Source organism: Protopterus annectens, chromosome 7.part0 (assembly GCF_019279795.1).
Source record: "Protopterus annectens isolate FY-2018-M chromosome 7.part0, PAN1.0, whole genome shotgun sequence".
Lineage (NCBI taxonomy): Eukaryota > Metazoa > Chordata > Ceratodontiformes > Protopteridae > Protopterus > Protopterus annectens.
In genome coordinates, this window is record NC_056739.1 from 1,727,324,727 (window position 1) to 1,727,347,485 (window position 22,759).

The 22,759-nt window shown below is 40.1% G+C and overlaps 1 protein-coding gene across 2 annotated transcripts in view; it reads left to right on the forward strand.

The window, feature by feature from the left end:
• Positions 1 to 15,769: 15,769 nt before the first annotated feature.
• The window catches only part of FES (FES proto-oncogene, tyrosine kinase), a 1,834,337-nt gene continuing 1,827,347 nt past the window's right edge, over positions 15,770 to 22,759 (forward strand). The window contains exon 1 of one of the 2 annotated variants that reach the window (XM_044078263.1): positions 15,770 to 16,051. The gene's annotated coding sequence lies outside the window, so the exon portion shown is untranslated. The remainder of the gene's footprint in view (positions 16,052 to 22,759) is intronic. The other variant, XM_044078264.1, reaches the window with a different exon arrangement.

Sequence of the window (22,759 nt, forward strand, 5' to 3'; positions counted from 1 at the left end):
CATACATATGTCCTCCCATTGTTCCTTTATAAGTTGCTGTTCAAGACTCTCTTCCTAGTCTTTTCCGACCTCCTCTGATTTGATTCTTATAGTTTTCACGCAGTCTTTTATATGCCTTACTAAATGTCCCTTTTTAAAAGTAGCTTCGGGATCAGCTAAAAACTCTATCAGAGAAGGTCTTTCACTTACTACTCCCCTATCCCTTGAAATCAATCCCTGACAGGGAAGGTAGTCTAGAACCTGCAGTCCAAACATATTCTTGGTCTTATCCCATTCTATTACCTTCCCCTCTCATTATTTGCACCCAGTGCCTTGGTTCTTTTGCTAATTTTCTATAGTAAATTCTAGCCCCCTCTTATCTACTTACTGTACCCCTACTAAATCTCCTTTTTCCATTTTTGTGTTGGCCTAGTTCTTAGAATGTTTTCTGCTACTTTATGAATATAATAGCCTGTATGATTGTTATTCTCCTTAATAATATGCATCCAAAATCCCAGTCTCTCCTTACTACATGACCCCCTTTTCTTTTCCACTTTGAATTATTACCCTCTGCTTGTGTTATGTATATAAGCCTTAACTTTATAGCTGTAAAATATCCCTTGTTCAATTGGGAGGATGCTCTTACCACATTTAGCTCTTGCCTTTTTTCCCTCCTAGATAACTTCCAGGTTATGACAGTTGTTGAGCTTCATCATGCATTCCTCTTGTTGAGGGTTTGTGTACCACAGTTTCTGTTTTAAAACTGTTGCATGTTTGAAAGTATTAATTAAACAGTCTGTGTTCCTGGGTCATCATTTAAGCACAGTGGCTCATTAAATGATACTGATGTCACCAGATTGCCATTAGTGAAACTATTCTTGTCTCTGCCAAACACAGTTTCAAAGCAGTCAATACTTATTTTATATACATAATTACTCAGAACCTTCCTTTAAATGCTGTTCTGCATTTCCTTGACAAACAATGTCATATCTAAAGTCTCCCTTCTAGGTGTAACATTGACTAGCCAAATTAGCACAGGCACCTCATCATAACCACTTTGTTCACATGAAGGGCATTCTGTCTTGGGGAATTCAGGGCAAAAAAAACATATTTTTCTAACGAAACGTATTGAATGTAACAGACTAACCATCCTTACTGTATGAAAACAGTAGACATTAGATATCCATATTTACTATCTTCTCTTACTTTGTGTGATATTGAGGGTGCAGGTGGTGGTGAGGAGGTAAAAAAAAATAGAAGTCATATTTAGTGTTATATCCTAGGAAAAAGGGTAGAGAAAGTAGCCAGAGAGGTCAAGAATTGTCTTGATATTGATGAGAACTATTGTATCACTAGGTTTATCTGCTTTATACAGACAATATAAATGAAATTGTTACATAGCTATTAAATAATTCCTGCAAAAAAAAAGTCTTAAAGGAATGTATTGGCAAGAGTCAAAAAGTGAAATGACAAATTTTGCCTATGTGAGCTAGGCCAAAAACAATGTCCAGTAACTCTATGAACTCCATGTAACCAAATTACTCAAACTTGAAGACAAAAAGCTTTCAAGCCAACGTTTAAAAGTGACTTCCTTATTTTATTTCTTGCTTACTTCTGCAATCTCAAAAAAATAAATAAATAAAATAAAACTGAAAAACGAAAAGTACTTTGTCAGCACATGCATGCTTCCCGATTTACTTTCACTTGCTCTGTCTCTCAGGCCTAATCCTTGTGTGCTCAGCCCAAATAGGCATTTCTTTAGAGTTTCACTGGTGACGTTTTTGAAATGAAGATTTATATATTCAGTTATTAGCAAGTTATAGTTGGTCTAAGGTTACTGTAACTCAGAGAAAGAGCAAAACAGAAGTCTCACTGCCTGCCTGAGAATGAGAGCAATAGTCTTTCCTGCACATGGTGAATGCAGGGAGACTTTTCTCTGAAAACATTGCTTTCCCCTGAAAAAAATGGTAATCTATTGTGTCGCATTTACTTTTAAATTAAGTACACGCATTCTGACAATGTGTGCTCTCAAGCTGCATGTATAAGCTCTTTTAACTGGGCAAAACTGATGAGTGTATTTAGGTAGTTAGTATGAATAGTGGAGTGGAGCTGTGCTTCTATGATCAACATGCTATGAAATAGCTTGGCTGTAAATTGTGGCAGCTCAAGATTAATATCAATAACATTTTTAAATATTTTTTTGGCCCCTCTAGACCAGGCCATGAACTGCTGCTTGTGTCTCTCCTCAGTTTCATTAACAGGAGTCACTTATCTTTCAGAGTGTGTGTCCCCAGCATTTGTAAGTATTCCTAGTATCACTGCAAGGGCTGCCATCTTTGCTCATGACCTCTCCCCCACCTGGACAGGCAGGGTGGTAAAATACCACTGTCATTCCTAATCTCCCCACTTGGCTCAAGTACTAGGCTCAGCAGTTGATTTATTTTTCTTTGTTGACTAAAGAAGTCTGACTTGGCTAGTAATTAGCCCTAGGGTTACCACCTGTCTCACTTTGTGAGGGACAGTCCCTCTTTGGGCAGTTGTGTCCTGACAAAAAATATTAAAAATGGCAAATATCCTGAGATTGTAGGACATAATTATGTCCTGTATTGTATGTAATAGTTACATAAAACAGTTATTCTGTATCTAAAACACCTAAATGTTATAAGAAACAGAATAAGCAACTAAAATGCTACAAGAATAAGCTATTATTTAGGCAAAAAAGTTAAGTTATATCCTTTGTACTGACCGAGGGTATGTGTTGGCCTGTAAAATCTGATGTTTGTCCCAAAAATGTCCCACTTTGGCCATTTGAAAAGGTGGCAACCCAAATTAGCCCTTTTCAGTGGAGGTATGGGGAGAAAAGCTCCAAAAGACAAAAACACAATAACACTATTGTACATAAAATAAGAACATTTTATAGCAATTGACAATTTACAGTAGTTTACTGATACTTTTTAAGTTGTTGACAGTTTCTTTAGCAGAGTTTTGTGGTAAAATAGCTTGGGAGGAATACAGTATATACTAGTTTTATATGTTTGAAGATAATTATAATGGCTTGTGCTTCCATTATACGCTTACATAATGGGGCAGTTAATGGGACAGTTTTAAGAACTGGACAATTAAATAATTACTAATATTTTGCACAACTTTAAGAGAAAGCTTGTGTTATCCAGTACCTTGAGATAACACTGACAGTCTTGTCCTAACAGTCGTATTTGGAATGTGCATACATTATACATTCATACAGATAACAGAGACTAAAGTTGCATCAACATTAAGTTATATAAATGTATATGAATGTAAAAAGAATTGTATTATGTAGTTGCTTGAATAAGGGAAAACAGTTTCAGCAATAGCGGAAAGCGTCATTGCAGATCATTATTAGAGTGCAAAAATGAGTTAAGGGAGGAAGTAATGCCAAAGCTATAAAGCTGCTTCTGTCACCTGGGTCACAAAGGAGGCTCCATCCCTCTGTGACACAGAGTCAACGGGATTAGTACTAGTTTACAGTTCTGCATTACCAGATTTCTTGGCACACTTCTTTTGCAGCTGCTGTACTTCATCTGATGTGCCAGGTCACATGATCAGTGGCAGTGCTGAACCTGGCATAATCGATCAAGAAAACTACAGATGAATGAAATATTACATAAAGCAAGGCAGCTTGAGGGGTGAGTGATGGGACAAAAGAAGAATCTGAAGAAAAAGAAAACCATGCTAGACTTCACCAAAGCTGGTGGGCAGTACAGCTGCAGATGAACTTCATTGCATCAAAAACTGCAGTAATGCAATTCAGACATGGCTGAATTTCATACAAAGCCTGTCTACAGAAACTATATTACATCACAGTTATAGATGGGAAATAGCAGAACAGACAGAACAGAGCCTATTGAGTTCCTTTGAAGCATAGCAAACAAAACTAACTAGTGTCTCCCCTCCAACACACACACACACACACACACACACACACACACACACACACACACACACACACACACACACACACACAAGCACACACACAATTTCCTTCATGCCCCTGTATAGACTTATCTTTGCCATTGTACCACAACAGTGTCATAACTCCGCCTGTGTGCATTGCTGGACTGCTTTACTTATATCTGTATACTAGATTAGCAGCAGTGTTACACACTGCATACTACTGTCCCCTACATGGAACAGTATACAGCTCTGTTCCCAAATCTAAGGCTGTATTGTCATGCAGGCACTGTTCTAGTGTAGGGTGTACTGTGCTGCCTTGCTGTATGCTGTCAACATAACAGTGTAATTACCCAGATTGCCTTATGTTCTTACTGAGGGTTCACACTGCAACATAACTTTTTCACCTTGTGGCAACCCCTTCAGTGTAGTTCTAACTCAGTCTTGCAGTACAGAACAAAGTTATGAGGAACTGGGGTTCATCCTTTAGACCTGGATTTGATTCCTCCATCACCACTTACATCCTACATCACTCTGAGCAGTTCACTTAACCAGACAATGTTCTCATATCCCCCCTACTAGAGGCATAGATGAATGCACACCTGATATTCACATCCAACATAAAATACTGTAGCTACCTACTTCTGTGAATGGATTGTGCAGACTGTCAGTACGCAACTCACCCTCATCCTGACAAGTTTTACTGTTATGGTCCTCACTGGTGATCAGCTTGTCATACTGTGCATGCTTTCATTATATTTATCCCCGCCCCTACTGCTTCCAGTGCTATACTCTACACAGCTCCACAGCCTGCAATACTATGCTCCTTTTCAGAATGCTAATGCCCATTCTCGAACACCCATAACTTCATGTGCTTCTAGGATGCACAGTGTCATCTACCGCTCACATTATGATATGATGATGCATTTTATTTGTTACGTTTGCTAACCATATTGTCCATCTGGGTGATATTCCTTTTCAGACAGATGGAAGCATAGAAACAATGATGTAAATTAAAAAGGCAACATAAAACTGTTCTTCAACAGACAGTAATGATAAACAATATGCAATGATCTAGACAGATAATACATTTGATAATATGTTAGAGTAAAATAGGAGTGATTCAGTAATACTCAAGAGCAGGATTCATACAGTGAAATAGGGACAGGAATATAGGAGCAAAGAATTCCACCAAAGTGCCACACAGGGCATAAGTCAAGAAATTATACTTCAGTTTTCATGAAATGCAAGTTGCTAAAGATACAAACATTGCTACAAAAAACTGAGGTAAATATCATCTCCAAAAATAAATGAAATATGTCCTTAAGCTACTGACTTAAAGGAAACATAGTGCTACTGAAGAACCCAAAAATAAAATATGATCTGCATCCAAATATTCCTGTAAACAAAACTGTTAACATTTTTGAAAAAGGAATTTTATCATTAACAGATATCATAATCTAAAAAAAATCAACAGATTCTTCTTATTAGACAAATAGAAGAGAAGCATTCATACTTTCTGATGTCAAATCATTTTATGAGAATAGCTGAATGTACAAGACCTCTGGCTAATGAAGTTCGCAGATGACTACAAACTAGGAGCCATAGTCGAGTCGCCAAATGACAGAAGGGCCTCACTGAGACAGATGCCTGGTGTCAGAGGCATGGCTTCAAGCTCAGTGCCAAAAAGTACATTGTCACCCCCTTTGGTAAAAACAGTACCCATGAACTACCACATAAACGGCAGTCTACTTAATGCCGAATGTGTGATAAGAGACCTTGGGACCCAGGTGGACAGTAGTCTCTCCTTTGATAATCACATTGCCACAGCAGTCAGGAAATCCTTCTATGTGGCACACCTCATCACAAAAGGGTTCTCATCCAGGAAAAAACAGGTCATTGTTCCCCTTTACTTGGCACTCATTAGACCTACTATAGAGTACAACACCCCTTTTGGAATGTACCTCACAAGACATCTGCAGCAGCTGGAAAGGCCACAGAAGTCCCTTACAAAGAGGATTACTGGCCTCAAACAGATGCCCTACACTGACCGTTTAAACAAACTCCAGCATTACTCTGTAGCATATCACCTACTCCGAGGAGATCTCTGCCTAACATATAAATCTATGTTAAAGCCAGAGCTGTTGGACATGCTACACTTAAGAAATCCCAATCCCTCCGAGCTACACACTCTAGGGACCTAAACCTTGTTACCACAATAAACAGGATATGCTGGAGGGATAGATCTCTGGAACAAGCTACCCATCTATGTCAAGCAAAGTTCCTCATTAGCACTCTTTAAGAAAAATCTTGATGAGTGGATGGGAAATAGGAAATACACCCCAGGGATCACTTCTGTGGCTCTGCTCGACAGGGGCACAGGAAATTAGCTTTCTTGGGTGGTGTAAGCCAGGGAACCTTGTTGGCTAGGCTTACTTAGGCCCTTGGGTCGATAGCCTAGTACCTACCTATGAACCTATGAACCAACAGGAATGCTCAACAATGGTCAGTACAATATCTGTACAGTAGTACAAAAAAATAAAATACTGTTGCCAAAAGCAGTCATTAATGCGGTGATTAATACTGACAATTTGAAGTGACAACATGGTGTTTTATGGCTGCTCATGTTTGTATTCATTTTATACCATATTTGTAAGTTTATCTATTTAAAAAAATGACAACAATTTTGAATATTCAAATAGAATCTAGAGATTTCCTGTATAAAGCGTAACAGAAATATGCAGAGGCCAGACTACAGGTAAAGCTTCTTTTATAACCAGGGGCACCTAGGATTGCAACTTTTTGAAGTGCCCAAAGTCAGGGACATTTTTTATAGAAATTACGATTTTGCAGGCATTTGCACCATAACCTCAACCAGAGCAAATGGCTGGGTTTCACATTTTGGCCAAAATAGAAACTCAGGGTTGTAGAATTTGATTTGTTTCTTTTGTTTCATAAACAACGTGTTTCAGGTACAAAATAATAGTTTCATGCAACTATGAGAGGAACCTTAGGAAATTATTTTGCTCCTAATATCTCAGGATATTTGCCATGTTCATGTTTTCACAACTGTTGAAGCAGTGATGGCATACCTCTCAACTTCTTAGAGCAAGAAATCTGGACAAAGCCACAAAGAATGGTGGGACAAAGGTTCCAAAATTGGAGCATTTTTTAATGTTGCTGTTATAAGCTTAGAAAGTTGTTAGAATATCAGATTTGGTATCAACATGAATTTTTCTGAAGGGTATAGGTTCATAGGTTCATAGGTAGGTACTGGGCTATCTGCCCGAAGGCATATATTAGCCCAGCCACGTTGTGCGGTATTCACCGCCCCTTTAGTTAGTTCCCTAGGCCCTAGATCTAGCAGCTAGTACCCTTAGCCCCTATCTAGTAGAGCTGTTGGTATGCTCCCTGGTGTGAACTTTCTGTTACCCATCCACTCGTCAAGGTTCCTCTTGAAGAGTGATAGTGAGGGGCTCTGTCTTATGTAGATCGGGACCTTGTTCCATAGCAAGGGAAGTATTTGCGAAGGGAATCTATCCCTCCAGCATGTTCTACTCATTGTTGTGTGAGGTTTAAATTCCTAGAGCATGTAGCTCCAGTGGATTTTGTTTTACTAAGATGGAGCATGTTCAACAGTTCTGGGTTGGACATGGCTCTGTATGTTATACAGAGATCGCCTCTGAGAAGGCGGTATGCAACAGAGAAAAGCCTTAGTTTTTTCAATTGTGCTGCATAGGGCAACTGTTTGAGGCCACTAATCCTCTTAGTGAGGTACATCTGTGGTCTCTCCAGCTGCTGGAGATGCCTAGCCAGGTACATTCCAATTGGTGCATTGTACTCAATAATGGGTCTGATGAGGGAAGAGTAGAGGGGCACCACTACATCCTTAGATCTTGATGCAAACCCTTTCGTGATCAGATGGGTCACATAGAAGGATTTTCTAACCACCTTGGCAACATGGTTATCAAAGGAAAGCTGACTGTCAACTTGGGTCCCTAGATCCCTTATTACTTCTTCAGATTTCAGGGGGTTACCTCCTATGTGGTAGTTCGCAGGTACTCTGTTTTTTCCAAAGGGGATTACTACACATTTTTTAGCATTTAGCTTGAGACAATGGCTTTGACATCATGCATCAGTCTCATTAAGGCCCTTCTGGAGGATATCCATGTTGGCCGGAGACTCTATTATAGCACTCAGTTTGCAGTCCGCATACTTGGTCAGCCAAAGCCCTTCACTGCTTGCCTGTACTTCTGAGAAGTATATGCCAAACAGGAGGGGCCCCAGGACAGAGCCCTGAGGCACACTGCTCGTTACTGGTCTGGATTTGGACATGGATCCCACTATTCTTACTTTGTGTGATCTGTCTGAGAGCCGGTTTGTGATCCATCTTGTGACGTAAGGGTTTATGCCCAGGTTGGTGAGTTTATCTATAATACCCGAATAGGGAATGGTGTCAAATGCTTTAGCAAGCTGTGTGTACCTCCTTTCCCTTATCTATAGCCTGAGTAACTGTCTCAAAGAAGTCCACCAGGTTCAGGAGGCATGACCTGCCCTTGACAAAGCTGAACTGTGTGGGGTCAAGTGTTTGGCGGTTCCCAATCCCTCCATTTATGAGTTCCATAATGATTTGCTCCATTGCCTTACAGATCAGACTGGTCAGGCTTATTGGTCGGTAGTTCCCAGGGTCGGTTGTGGGCCCACCCTTGTGCAGCGGAACCACCGTTGCTGTGCGCCATTCTATGGGCACATATCCTGTCGAGAGGCTGAGACTGAACAGGGTATTCAGATGCGGGGTTAATTAATTTTGGAGCTCGCGTATGACACAGCCCGGGACACCATCTGGTCCCATGGAGGCAGTGTTTTAACTTTAGATAGAGCCTTATTAACCAACGTATCAGTAATAATTGGAGTTACACAATCCCCTGGAATAGTAATAGACCCTGTAGGTGGTGGGGGGGGGGGGATTTGCACTGAACCTATCAGCCAAGATGTTGGCAATGTCAGTGGGGTCAGTGTATTTTGTTCCATTTTTGTACTAGCTCAGAACAGACCTGAGCGTTGCCATTTAGGTTTTTGATGTAACCATAGAAGGCCTTCTGGTTATTCTTGGCATCCTTGGCAACCTTCTTTTTGAAATTGGCTTTAGTTGACTTAATGAGGGCCCTCAATTTCTTACTAATGCTGATTAGGGATGATTTTTCTACTTGAGATTTGGCCTTTTTTTGTATGTCTCCTCCTTTTATTGTATAGTTTGCTTATGGCTGGGGTCCACCAGACTGGTTTCTTCTTGCTTGAGGAAGGAGTCTTGGTTTTATTTGGGATAGCATGGTCCATGCAATCCTGAAGATGTATATAAAGTGCCTTGGTGTAGGATTCTGCATCCTGGATATCATTATCCTTCTGCAAGGGAATAGTGAAGCTTTCCATTTCTGACACAAGTAGTTTGAAGTTTGCTTTGGAAAGGTTTTTTACGATGGTTTCTTTGACTGGGGGAGGTGGAGGGGTGGGGACATCCAGGGTTATCAGTTTGTGGTCTGATCTAACCAGAGAGGGAGTGATAACGGGTGTGGTACAATGGGCGCCCATATTTATGATGACTAAATCCAATATGTTGTCCCCTCGAGTGGGAGAACATACCAGTTGTTCAAGGGCATTTGAATTTATAAATTCTATGAACCACTGGGCATATGAGTTAGAACTTTGGTAGTTCGCCCAGCCTATACCAGGGTAGTTGAAATCACCCAAAATTATGGTGTTGGGTAGGACCTTTATATTTTCCAATGCCTCAAGGAATGCTGAGTGAGCATCTTGGGACATGGTGGGTGATCTATAACAGGCTACGACTTGAAATGTGGTTTTGCCTGCTGATAGTTGTGCATGGATGATCTCTGGGGCATCATGCTGTGCCACTAACCTGGAGATGTGGGTATCCTTGATGAATATGGATACACCTCTGCCCTTTGTACTGTGATTCGGTAACTGAGGCTGGAAGGTATGATATGAATTGTAACCTGATAGTGCTGGGGTGCTCTCTGGAGCCTTGAACCAGGTTTCTGTCACTGCACAAACATCGATTTTCTCCATACTGAGGAGTGCCTTGAGTGCATGCATTTTGAGGTTTAGACTTCTGGCATTGAGTAGCATTACCCTTAGTTTTTGGTTACCTGTGCTGGTTACGGTGGTTGGTTTGTCCTTTGAGCCTTGCCTAAAAAAGGCACTATGGGGATGGCAAGAGCATTGGCCAGTATTCGAAAGCCTAAGGTTGACAGGCACAAACCATCTCTGGCGAAACAGCGAGGCTTGTCTATCATGTCATCCCAGGCAGACAGACACTGGATCCACTTAGAATGACACCAGAAGCTTAGCCAATTGTTGAAATTAATCATTTTGTCTTTGTATTGTGGTATCATTCTAGGTGAAAGTAGTATGCTACTCAAGGTCAGGGTCATGCCAGCTTGGGCTACATGATCAGAGAGCTCCTCAGTGTCTCTTTTCATGTAGTCCAGGGAGGTATGTCTTAGATCATTCACACCAACATGTACAATGACAGCGTCATACTTGTACTTGTTCTGGAATGACCTAAGTGCCTGTGTTATGTGTCGGATCCTAGCACCGGACAGGCAGCTGACAGTAACCTTCTCCTTGTTCAGCCTGGTGACTGGAACATCTGTGTGGCTTACTATAGAGTCTCCTATTACTAGCGTGTCGGGTATGGGTGTTTTGCCTTAGGGGCTGTTGTGAGGCACACTTTTGAGGTGAATTATGTGTTTTCTGGCTTGTGTTTGGAGGTGCAGGTTGCTTGCTTGTCTGCTTTGGAGGGCACTGTTTCTTTTTCAGATTGGTACCTAGTGCCTCCGAATATGTTTTTGTGTATTTATGTGTATGTTTTGCCGGAGCTTGTTTTGAAGATCCATGTGTGACTGGTGGTGTGATGCTAGTGTGTCTCTTCTCCTCTTGACTGTCTGTTACAGTCATGGGTTGAGAGCGCTTAGCCTCTAGTCTGGCTGTGTATTTGCATCTCTCACAAGTGTTTGTGTCTAGAGGTAAAAGGAGAGGGTTGTCTGTATACATGAGGCAGTTGTGACATTACCTCAGGATGCCCAATTCCACCAGATGAACGGGAGAGTGCACCTGAAGCTGACCTCTGGACATGCTTGGAAAAGTGAGTTTCACTTGTCTTGCGTACAGTTGAGGGTCTTATGCTGTATTATAATAGTGCCGTCTAGGAGATTTGGAAAATAATAATGCTGTCTAGGAGATTTGGAATAGCGCTGATTTGGGTTATGCAAGTGCTGCAAAAGAGCAGTTGATCTAAAGCACTTGAGTTGAGGCTTGCCTAGTTCTGGAACTCAAACTCTGACATTATTTTCTGACTTCAATCCTCAATAATTTGTCAATAATTTATCAGAAAACCAAGTTTTTTGAGAAACAGACAAAATGGGGCAGAAATCTGGACAGCTGAGATTTATGACTGACTTTAGTGTGTACAGAGGAGCCGGTAGTAGTAATCTTAGTATGGTGTGTGTACCTGTGAATGTGTGCATGTAAGTTTGATAAAGGCTATAAATAATGAATCATTAGGGGAAGTGTCGGGTCTTCCTTCTATGATTTGGGGATAAACTGCTGATTGCTGAGCAATTATATTTACATCTATTTTCGTTTTTTTAACCAGTATATAACTAGTATATAAAAATCAGCTCTGCATTATTAACTTGCCTTTGCTTTCATAACTCAACTAAAATTGTTCAGTAATTCTGAGATAGGGTTGTCACCTTTTCAAATACCCAAAATGGGACATTTTCTGTAAATAGATGAGATTTTGCAGGACAAAACATACTGATGGCTAGTGCAAAGGACAGAACTTTACTTTTTTTGCCAAAATAAAAGCTTATTCTTGTAACATTTGAGTTGCTTATGCTATTTCATATAATATTTAGGTTTTCCTAGTATCATGTTTTTCGGCCCCAAAACCCAGGCCGAACCACAAAGGGAGGGGGAGTGTCCATATTCATCAAGGACACCCACACCTCCAGGTTAGTAGCAACACATGAAGCATCGGAGACCATACAGGTGCAACTAACCATAGGCAAAACTGCTATACAATTGGTAGCATGTTACAGACCACCCTCCCAATCTCAGGAACCCCACTCAGCCTTCCTGAAGACATTGGAGGATATGAATGTATCACAAAATACCATCATACTGGGAGACTTCAACTACCCTAACATAGATTGGGTACATTATTCTAGCCCTAACACCCTAGCCCAAAGGTTCCTGGAATTCATAAATTCAAATGCACTGGAACAACTAGTCACCTCCCCCACTAGGGGAGATAATATACTAGACCTGATCATCACAAATATGGGGATAAAATGCTCCACACTGGAGGTATACCCCTCACTAGTGAGATCTGACCACAAACTAATCACCCTGGATATACATATCCCACCTCCACTCCCAGCACAAAAGACCACAGTGAAAAACTTCTCAAAAGCAGACTTCACTCTTCTTAAGACTGAGATGGTATCCTTTAAGCCCACTGGGCCAGTGGATACCACATCCCACAATGCTGAATCCTTCACAAATGCTTTCTATGGACATCTCCAAGAATGCATGGATCATGCAATCCCAAATAAATCCAAGTGCCTCTCCACCAAAGGCAAGCGTCCTGTCTGGTAGACCTCAGCCATTAACAAATTGTATAACAAAAGAAGGAAGCTACTGCACGACAGAGCAAAATCCCATAAAGGGAAGACATCTCTGATCAACACTAGCAGAAAACTATGTTCTCTCATAAAAACATCCAAGGCCAACTTTGAGAGAAAAATCGCTAAGGACACTAAAGATAACCACAAAGCCTTCTTCAGCTATGTTAGAAACCTGGGCGGAAACCCTCAGATATGCTCAGAGTTAGTTCACAACAACAAAAAATACACTGAACCCACAGATATTGCCAACATTCTGGCTGACAGGTTCAGTGCAAATTTCTCCCCTCCCTCACCCCCAAAAGAAGAAATACTTATCCCAGCTGAATGCAATCTCCCTGTCATCTCAGATGTCCAGGTGAGAGCCGCCCTCAGCAAAGCTAAAAACACAGCATCAATGGGACCTGACGGTATCCCAGGTTGCATGCTACGTGAACTCCAAGAGGAGCTAAACCCGCACATAAAAATTCTATTTAACCTTAGCCTTACTACAGGATATGTACCTGAACACTGGCGTACAGCAACAGTGGTCCCACTCCACAAAGGGGGTACCTCTACAGACCCTGGGAAGTACCGCCCCATAAGCTTAACCAGCCTAGTCTGCAAAGCTATGGAAAGAATCATTATGGAACTCATAAACAGAGACATTGGGGACCTACAGACACTTGACCCCACCCAGTTCGGCTTTGTAAAGGGCAGATCCTGCCTTTTGAACCTGGTTGACTTTTTCGAAACAGTCACTAGAGCCATTGATGAGGACAAAGCAGTCCATACAACCTACCTGGACTTGGCTAAGGCCTTCGACACAATACCCCATTCAGGCATCATAGATAAGCTCAACAGTTTAAATGTAAACCCTTATGTCACTAGGTGGGTTGCAAACTGGCTAAAGGACAGAACCCATAAAGTTATAATCACTGGAGCAATGTCAGATTCAAAGCCAGTCACAAGTGGTGTCCCACAGGGATCTGTCCTGGGACCCCTTTTGTTCGGCATTTATTTCTCAGATGTTAAAGCAAACATGGGAGGGTTGTGGCTGACAAAGTTCGCAGATGACTGCAAACTAGGCGCCATAGTCAATACACCAGCGGACACATACATCCTACAAAAAGGCCTCACAGAAACGGACAACTGGGGCCGGAGTCATGGCCTTAAACTAAATGCCAAAAAATGTATAGTCATCCCCTTTGGGAAAAACAAAGTACCCACAAATTATCACATAGACAGCAACCCAGTGAGTACAGAAAAAGTAATCAGAGACCTAGGGACCCAAGTCGACAGCGACGTCTCATTTGACACCCACGTTGCCAAAGTGGTTAGAAAGACATTCTACCTTGGACACCTTATCATGAAGGGATTCACATCCAGATCCAAGGATGTCATTGTACCCCTATACTCCTCCCTCATCAGACCCATGATTGAGTACAATGCCCCATTTGGTATGTACCTCACCCGGCATTTGCAACAGCTGGAGAGACCACAAAAGTACCTCACCAAGAGGATCAAGGGTCTCCAACATATGTCTTATTCTGCCAGACTAAAGAAACTCCAGCTCTATTCAGTAGCATACCGCCTGCTCAGAGGTGATCTCTGCCTGACGTACAAGGCCATGTCCAATCAGGAACTGATGGACATGCTCCACCTCAAAAAATCCAAATCCATCAGAACCACGAGAGCTAAAGACTTAAACCTCGGCACAAGTATGAATAGGACATGCTGGAGGGATAGATTCATAACCCAGAGGCTTCCCATGCTCTGGAACAAGATCCCAGCTTATGTTAGGCAGAGCCCCTCACTGACTCTCTTCAAGAGAAATCTTGATGAGTGGATGGGAGATCGTAAGTTTACCCCAGGGGTCACATCTGTGTCACTACTAGACAGGGGCACAGTTAACTAATTCTATTATATAAGGGGACCTTCACTGTGTCACTACTAGACAGTATTCTAAATCTATTCTGTGCATTTTTGTACCATTTCATGGGGTGGCGAAAGCCACATCACTATGGCTAGGCTTACAAATGCCCCAGGGCAGATAGCCTAGTACTAAACTATGAAACTATGAAAATAGCTATTTTATGCAAAATTGCAACTAATAAAGAAAAGTTATGAAATATTGTTGTCCTAAAATCGCAGGACAGTTACCGTTTTTTTAGTTTTTCTTGCAGGACACAACTGTCCAAAGAGGTACTGTCCCTCGCAAAGACAGGTGGTAACCCTATTCTGAGATTGTCTTTCATTCTCAGACGCATTTCAGTTTTGATTGCACAATTTCCTTGTTTAAGTTTTAGCTCCTACTCATGGTTTAGCAGCAAAACGAACTTGTTTATTTGCTCAAATTTATAGAGTAAATCGTATTTAGAGTTTCCATCTATCCATCTTTACACAAGTCATTCACCATCTGGGCACTTGTGAATGTAAGCGTGACCAGGAAAAAAGTTAAGAAATATTTCCTTTCTTCTAATTAATGCAGAAGTATATAATTCTGCAGCCAAAAGAACACAGACGTTACACGAAACTGTACACATCCATCAGTTTCACTTCTAAACTAGCCTTTATTTTTGTAATAAAATGAAACTAGTTCTTCTATACTGATCATTGATATAGCTTCTCCTGCAAAGAATCACTTTCTGTGAAAAAGTCCACGTTAGAGCATTTGAAAGGACAGCAATCCTATCCGTAGTGAAATAACTTCGTTGTTAAACTTGCTTTTCTTGTTATTTATTTTTGAAAAAATTCACATATGTCTAGATAACAGGGAAAAGGAACATTCAGAGAAGTAAGGAACTTTATCTTAATAAATAATTCATTCAACGTGTAATAAAGTGCTTGTGTTACATAAAGATTTTGGTTTTTGACCTTCATTTGGACACTCGTGCAAGTCCTGATTTTGGTTTTTCATTCAACACGTGTGTTATATAACTTTAGCGACCCTGTACAACTATACACAAATAAATAATTTTCTTGGGTGGCGAAAGCCAGGGTACATTTTTGGCTAGGCTTATATAGGGTCGATAGCCTAGTACCTACCTATGAACCTATAATACAGCACTCAGTCACACATGTTCTGGTCAGCAAACCCATAACAACAGGAAGGTGCGCGACGTTGACAGCCTTAGAATGCCGAAACCACGTGATATGAGGGCGTCGATGGAGCCTTTCCTCCAAGGCTGTGGGAACCGCTGGACTGTGACTCAAGTTTGACAGCTATTCCCTGCTAGAAGTGTCCGAACTACTAGACATACTTTCGTAATTGTATCTTCGTTTGGTGTATTTATTTGTGGAAAGACCATGGAAAGCCTGACAGCTTGCAACTTGTGAGTCTGATTCTGCTTTGGGAACTGCCAAACGCCGTGAGGATATATGCAATAAGGAAATATCTGTCGCTGGAGCAACTCTGACCATTCCCGGTAAAGGCACACTGATTGTAACAGGTACAGTTTATAGTGCAAATGTAGACCTACGAGTGTGAGGTGTTGGGGTGCATAAAGTGTCTTCAAGTGAGAATAAGTAATATCTGGCTTTACCTAACAGGTATCGTATTCATTACAAGTGCAGTAATACCAGGCTAGTTTGGTCCATCCATTCTTAATTGAAGTCGGATAACAGTCCCCTTCTGAGGTAAAGTTAACTTAGAACAAGTAAGCAGCTGCTGTTGAGGTTGGCTGGAGCTCTTATGTGAATGATGCTGGGATGCCCTAGGGGAAAAGTACATTCTTGAAATCAATCATTGCATTTTCCAGCTCCTACTTTCTACAGTTAGTAGGCTGAGAATATGCCGCTCAGCTAAAAAACAAAGACGGGATGAGAGAAGTAAAAAGTGAGCACAACCTTTTTAATCTAAACTAAAGGTAAAACTTGGACCAGTTCTGAGTGGTGGCGACTTCATCATCTTCATCCTTGAAGTGGGAATGCATAACATCTTTTGCAGGTGAAAACGTTGCGTTTTACTTTTTAATCTTCCAAGCACAGAACGCAGGGGCATGGAGATGCGATCATTGTCTCAAACATTGATATGAGGTGGTGTTGATAAGTTGTTTCTGTCTGACATATCATGTCCCGGTTTTCTGTAAGTGGTATGCTTGTCTGTAGAGAACAACACTTTGAGACCACCGAAGAGAACCAGGGTGTTAACAATGAATGTTCTAAATAGCTTGTGTCAATTCTCTGTATATTTAAGTATTAGTTAAACCAGTCTGTACTTCAATATCTAAGATGAGCCATAAACAGGACCGGTGTTAGCATTTTGGGGGCCCCCTAGGCACTTCCAGTCTATGTATCGCACTGTCACTGCCATCCTTCTTAAGCAATCTTTTTATTCATGCTGCAAACCTTTAGGAGTAGTATGCACTAACTGACATTTAGATACAATATTCTTACATTACAAGACTTGTGTACTACACTGTGTTGGCCCATCTCACAAAAAGGGACATTTACAGTTAGCGGCATTTAGCTGTAGCAATGATATATTGCAGCAACTCTATGTACAGGTCTGGACTTAGGTGAAATGGGGCCCTAGGCCTACTGTTTTAGACCTCTCCCATACACAAAATAGCCTCCAGTCCCCCCCCCCCCCATCTTGGGCTCCCCATACCATGGACATTATTTTTTTCTTCCTTTTCTCACATTTTGCCTTACTTTTCAGCATTTTCAAGAAGCTATAACTTTCTACATGCTCTGAAGTGCATTTTAAAGTTTTTTTTTTCTTTTTACACACCTTTTCATCCAGTAATGGCTTGAACAGAAATTATGATTAAGTAAAGTAATTGTGTTGCTGTTCATTGGAACCTTTCAACATACATTTCCTGAGCAAAGACAGTACCATAATAACCATTTAGGAAATAAGAAAATAATTTCAGTTTTATGTTTTTTTTTTCTTTCAAGGAAGAAATAAGTTGTACCCAATGTTTAATGGTCAAAGATGACAAAAGAGTAGCTCACAATAAACTAACAACCCTTTGTTGTCTGGATATACAGGTCCTATCTGGGAACTACCTGCCTCTCAGTCCCCCCCAAAAGGCTGCTTATGCATCCCTCTGGTGTTAGACTGGGATGAAGGCACAGATTCAAACTGCCACAATTGTGTACTTCAAGGGACTGCTGATATACATATACATATACATATACATAGTAGGTCTCTTCACTCTTCAACCCAAACTGTCAAAGGCAGCCAACCTGTATATGTGTCCTAAGTGTGATTGTGAGAGTAAAAAAATAATGATTATAGTAACGTATTCTACTTTGTTGTTCCTACACAAGCTGCAGTAATCTTCTTTGTACACCTCTGAGGTATGTGAGAAAAGTAAAAGAAACAATGATCGCATTGTCCTCAGCTCAAAGACAAATTTTAATGACCTCATCTGCACACCTCGGAGCTATGTGAGGAATAACACCATAATCCCACTCCCAACCCCCATATAACCTACAGCAGCTTTCTGTACACACACATCCGAATGGGGCTGGTTTTACAATGGGTGCAGTTGAGAGCAGAGGCCATTATCAGCTTTATCCTAACAGGGATTCATATCACAGTCCTGCTCAGGTTAAAGAGCATAATCAGAAAAAATATATATATATTTTTTTCTCCTAATTTTTCCTCAAACAACAGTGTTTGTGAGGCCCCCCACATAGTCAAGGATGATTGAGTGTCCTCTGTATCCATTTTGCAGTCTAGGGAGTAGGGAGCCTCAGAGTCTTAGAAGCTCTAAGTGTCTGAATGTTCTAGAATACATTTTATGACTTATTTTTGAAATATAATTTCTTGTTAGCTACAGTTTTTACTGACAGAAGAATAATGTATGTGTCCTGGCATTATTGAGTGTGTGCACAAATAAAACTCACTAACATTTTCACAAACACACACATTATATATTATTTCAGCAGTACCTTGTGCAACACTGGTACCAGCATTCCAGATCAGTGACTGCTGTTAAGCAGTCATCAAACAGCAGCAGGGATGGGTCAGTTTTATTTACCTCAGTGAGGAGTAATGCAAATCTATTACTGTCCCTGAATTCACAGACCTTCCCTGATTTTGCACATAATTTTGTTGTCCTTTGTAACAAGTTTGATTTGCTTGTAAATCATTCGGGATTACAGACAGTCAATAAATCCATACATTAGAGTTTTACACAATGTCCAAAAAAATGTTGATACAAAAGGTGTTACTCTATTATCTTTTTCATTGAATCCGAGTAATATTTAAAATGTGTTCCTGATTTTGAGCCTTTATTCTGCTATTATTGGTATTGCGCTGAATTCAAATGTTAAGAAGTTGAGAGTTACGGTATCTGGTTTTCTGTAAGTATTATTAAAACTCCCCAAAAGAGAAAACCATCCATGAAGATGAGAAGTGTTAGCTCTTCTTAAAATCCAAGGTATGCTCAAACACTAATCACACTGGCCTGCTGATCTCTCTAGTACTTACCTTGCTTATGTTCATTATCAGCTTTATCCTAACAGGGTCATAACACTGCCTGTTCAGGTTAAACAGAATAATCATGAAATTAATACATTTTTCTCCTCATTTTCCCCAACCAAAAGCAGCTTTTGTGGGGCCCTCACACAGTGAAGGATGATTAAGGGGGCCCCCTGCAGTCACATGTATTGCAGGTACCTAAAGCAGGGTATGTTGTTAGTTTTAGTGTAGAGACTGTCCACCAGCAGGGTTTAACTAAGCCACAGACACTATGTTAATGGTAAAATATTTAATGGAATTGTGAAAGCTCTTGCTTGCTAAAACATGGTTACTATAAGCAAAGATATTTTTGAATTTTAAAGGACATATAAATAAGCATTATTACCCACCTGGTTTATTAAGTATACAAGATTGAAATGACTAGTTTTTGTTGTTTTGACAGACATGTTACAAAATATCAAGGTAAGATAACTTGCTGTGGTTGGGGGGGCCCCCAGGAACAGTGGGCCCCCAGCGACCTTAGGGTTTGATGGTGCCTAAAGCTGGCTATGGCCATAAAGTTATAGTATTTTATTGTCAAAAAGGCTGAATGCCTCTCAACTTTTCTTTAAAATTGTGACACATGATCAGACTTGAGAGAGGAAATTCAAAATGCAGTGGGATCAGTTGCACCACTGTGTATATAGAGCATAAAGTGTCATCATAAATGTCTGAGTCATACTTTTATTGTAATGTTGTGTGACTGACTTCCTCCTGATAACAGTAGGTTTTTAGTGTGTTAAGGTGTGTTATACACTTCAAGATATGTTGCATTTGGAGTGGCGTAGTGCAAATAACTGACTAATGTGGCCCTGGAGAATGAAGTTCTGAACTGTTCATATTTTCACAGAATGTCCATATTTTTGGTCTGTTCCTTATAAAATTTGTGTTTTTTTGGTAAATCACTGAGGATTGAAATCACTAAATTATAACATATATTTGAATTTCAGGCTTTATATCCTTTAGGAGATGCATTCTATAACACAAATCACGATATTCTAGCAACTTTCTAAGTTTGTAAGAGCAATATTTGAAATCTGTCTCTGTATTGGGCATTTGCCCCCCCCCCCCCAATTATTTTAGGGCTTGTCCAGGTTTCTTGCACTAGGAGGCTGAGAGGTATCAAACAAGGTATAAATGTTAGGTAATAAACTTCTTCCTTGGAGTTTTATGCAAGATTTTAATTAGTTACTTGGAATGTTTACTGGTGAGATAATTTGCACAGTCACATAGGCTACACAGTTCCCTTCTGAATTCTGTTTGAAGATCTAAAGTATTATTTTTTTTCTTTCTTCCCTATAGATAAAAATGTTTGGTTTGTAAATGCATACACTGCCACAGTTCTACAGTAGAGTGAGACCCGCAGAACTCACAAGCAAAGGCATTGCATATAAGGAGTCTGGTGCTTGTTGTAGCTTGTAAATGTAGTGGAACACCACAGTCTTTATTCAGGACTGCTGCAAAGTGATGTAGCTGTGCATATTCAGTATTGTCATTTGAATCTGTTTAGTATTTGATGTTGTCACAGATGTTATACTTTTCCTACACCTGGTGCATCGAGTAGTATTGCTGTCTCACAAAAGAACATTCTGCAGTTTGATTCTCACTGGCATGGGGCCAACTTCTATGTGATTCCTGTGTGGCCTTCCTGTACCTGCATGGATTTTCTGTGGATACTTTTGTTTCCTACCATTCCCCAAAGACTTGTAGTAGGTGACTGGTGAATTTCAAAATTGTGCGTAGTGTGTAAATGAATGTGAGTGCACTTTCTGTGGTACACTGGTGCCTTATTCAAAATGAGCCGCATAACCTTGTGCCCATGGGCTGTCAGGTTAGGCTGAGGTGTCCTTGCAACCCTGCAAAGGATAAAACAGGTTGTTAGAAAATAGATGTCTGAGTAGTTTGTGTTATGTAACACATGAATCAGATATCTGTAAAGTCTCTTTAAGCTAGGTTTTTTTGGTGGTGATGCTATATAAGGTGTGTGTGTGTGTGTGTGTGTGTGTGTGTGTGTGTGTGTGTGTGTATATATATATATATATATGTATATGTATATATATATATATGTATATATATATATATATATATATATATATATATATATATATATATATATATATATGTATATATATGTATATATATGTATACATATATATATATATATATATATATATATAGACATACAGATAATATATGAAGATTGTATGTGTCTGTATATATATATATATATATATATATATATATATATATATATATATACACATATATATACATATATAGATACATACATGCATATCTGGTGAAACTTTCACAGCATATATAACTGACTTGAGAAATAAGGCTAAAACATGCAGGTTTGGTGATTTAAGAGATAAGTTGATAAAAGACAGACTTGTGAGTGGTATTAAGGATGATGCTGTGAGAAATGTTTTGCTTTGTAACAGTGATTTAACTTTGAATAAGGCCATTGAGATTTGTCAGATATATGAGCTCTCAGAAAAGCACACACATATGCTTACAAATGAGAATAGCTCTAGAAGGCACAGTGACAAAGCTCATCTTGATAATATGCAGCACGTGGTTAAAAGAAACAGGCCCAAGCACATGGCATCAACTGTAGCCCCTGCAGCACCACTGGTAAATCCCAGAGCTTTCCAGCAAATTCCAGGGTGCACACAGTCTCATTAAATCACCAGAGTGACTCAGCAAACAGGCATATGGGTGGAGTTGCGTGCTTAGCTACTTTCATTGCCAACTGTTGTAATTGTGGTTGAAACCATGAATCTAAAAGGGGTGTTTAGCTTTTGGTCAGTAATTCCACAAATGCAATAAATGGAATAATTTCAAAAGGTTTTGTACATCAAAAGGCCCACATTATTTTATTAAAAGGGAATATTTCAAGAACATAATTGATCAATTAGAAAGCTGCAACCCTATTCTTTATGTTGAAGGTCTGTCAGAGCTTCATGAAACAGTTAATGCAATAGATTTAAGAGCAGAGAATTAAGTTTTTTTGTGCTGTTTGGATAAATGGAAAATGCATAGAGCTCAAAGTTGACACAGGTTCCAAGTGCAATGTTATGTCAGCAGCAACATTTGGTAGTGTGTGTCATGGTGAAAGGCTTGATTTGGCAAAGTGTGCAATGCTTGTTGCTTATGGTAGTGAAGAAATTCAGACTGAAGGCTCAGTAGTGCTTTTATGTTACTCTTCCGGAAGAAGATATGACTTGTTATTTTATGTGGTGAATAGGCACGTTCAGTCATTATTAGGGCTCAGAGACAGTTCAAAAATGGGACTACTTTCATTTAAAACGGAAGTCCGTCAATTTAGCTTAAAAGAGCACTACTCTAATTTTGCCCAGTACATTTTTTTCTACCTAAGCTGATCTTTTCAAAGACAAGCTAGGGAAGCTTCCAGTTGTGTACTTCATGAAGTTAGATCCAGATGTCAGTTCAGTTATCAGGCCAGCTCAAAAAGTTCCAGTAGCCATGTAGGACAGAGTCAAAGCCAAGCTAGATAAAATGGTGCAACAAAGTGTGATTTGACCAATTGCGAACCAACTCAGTGGGTATCTTTCATGATGGTAGCTCATAAGAAAAGCTCAGATGACATCAGAATATGTACTGATCCACGAGATTCGAACAAAGCACTAAAAAGACCTCATCATCCAATGTGCACAGTCAA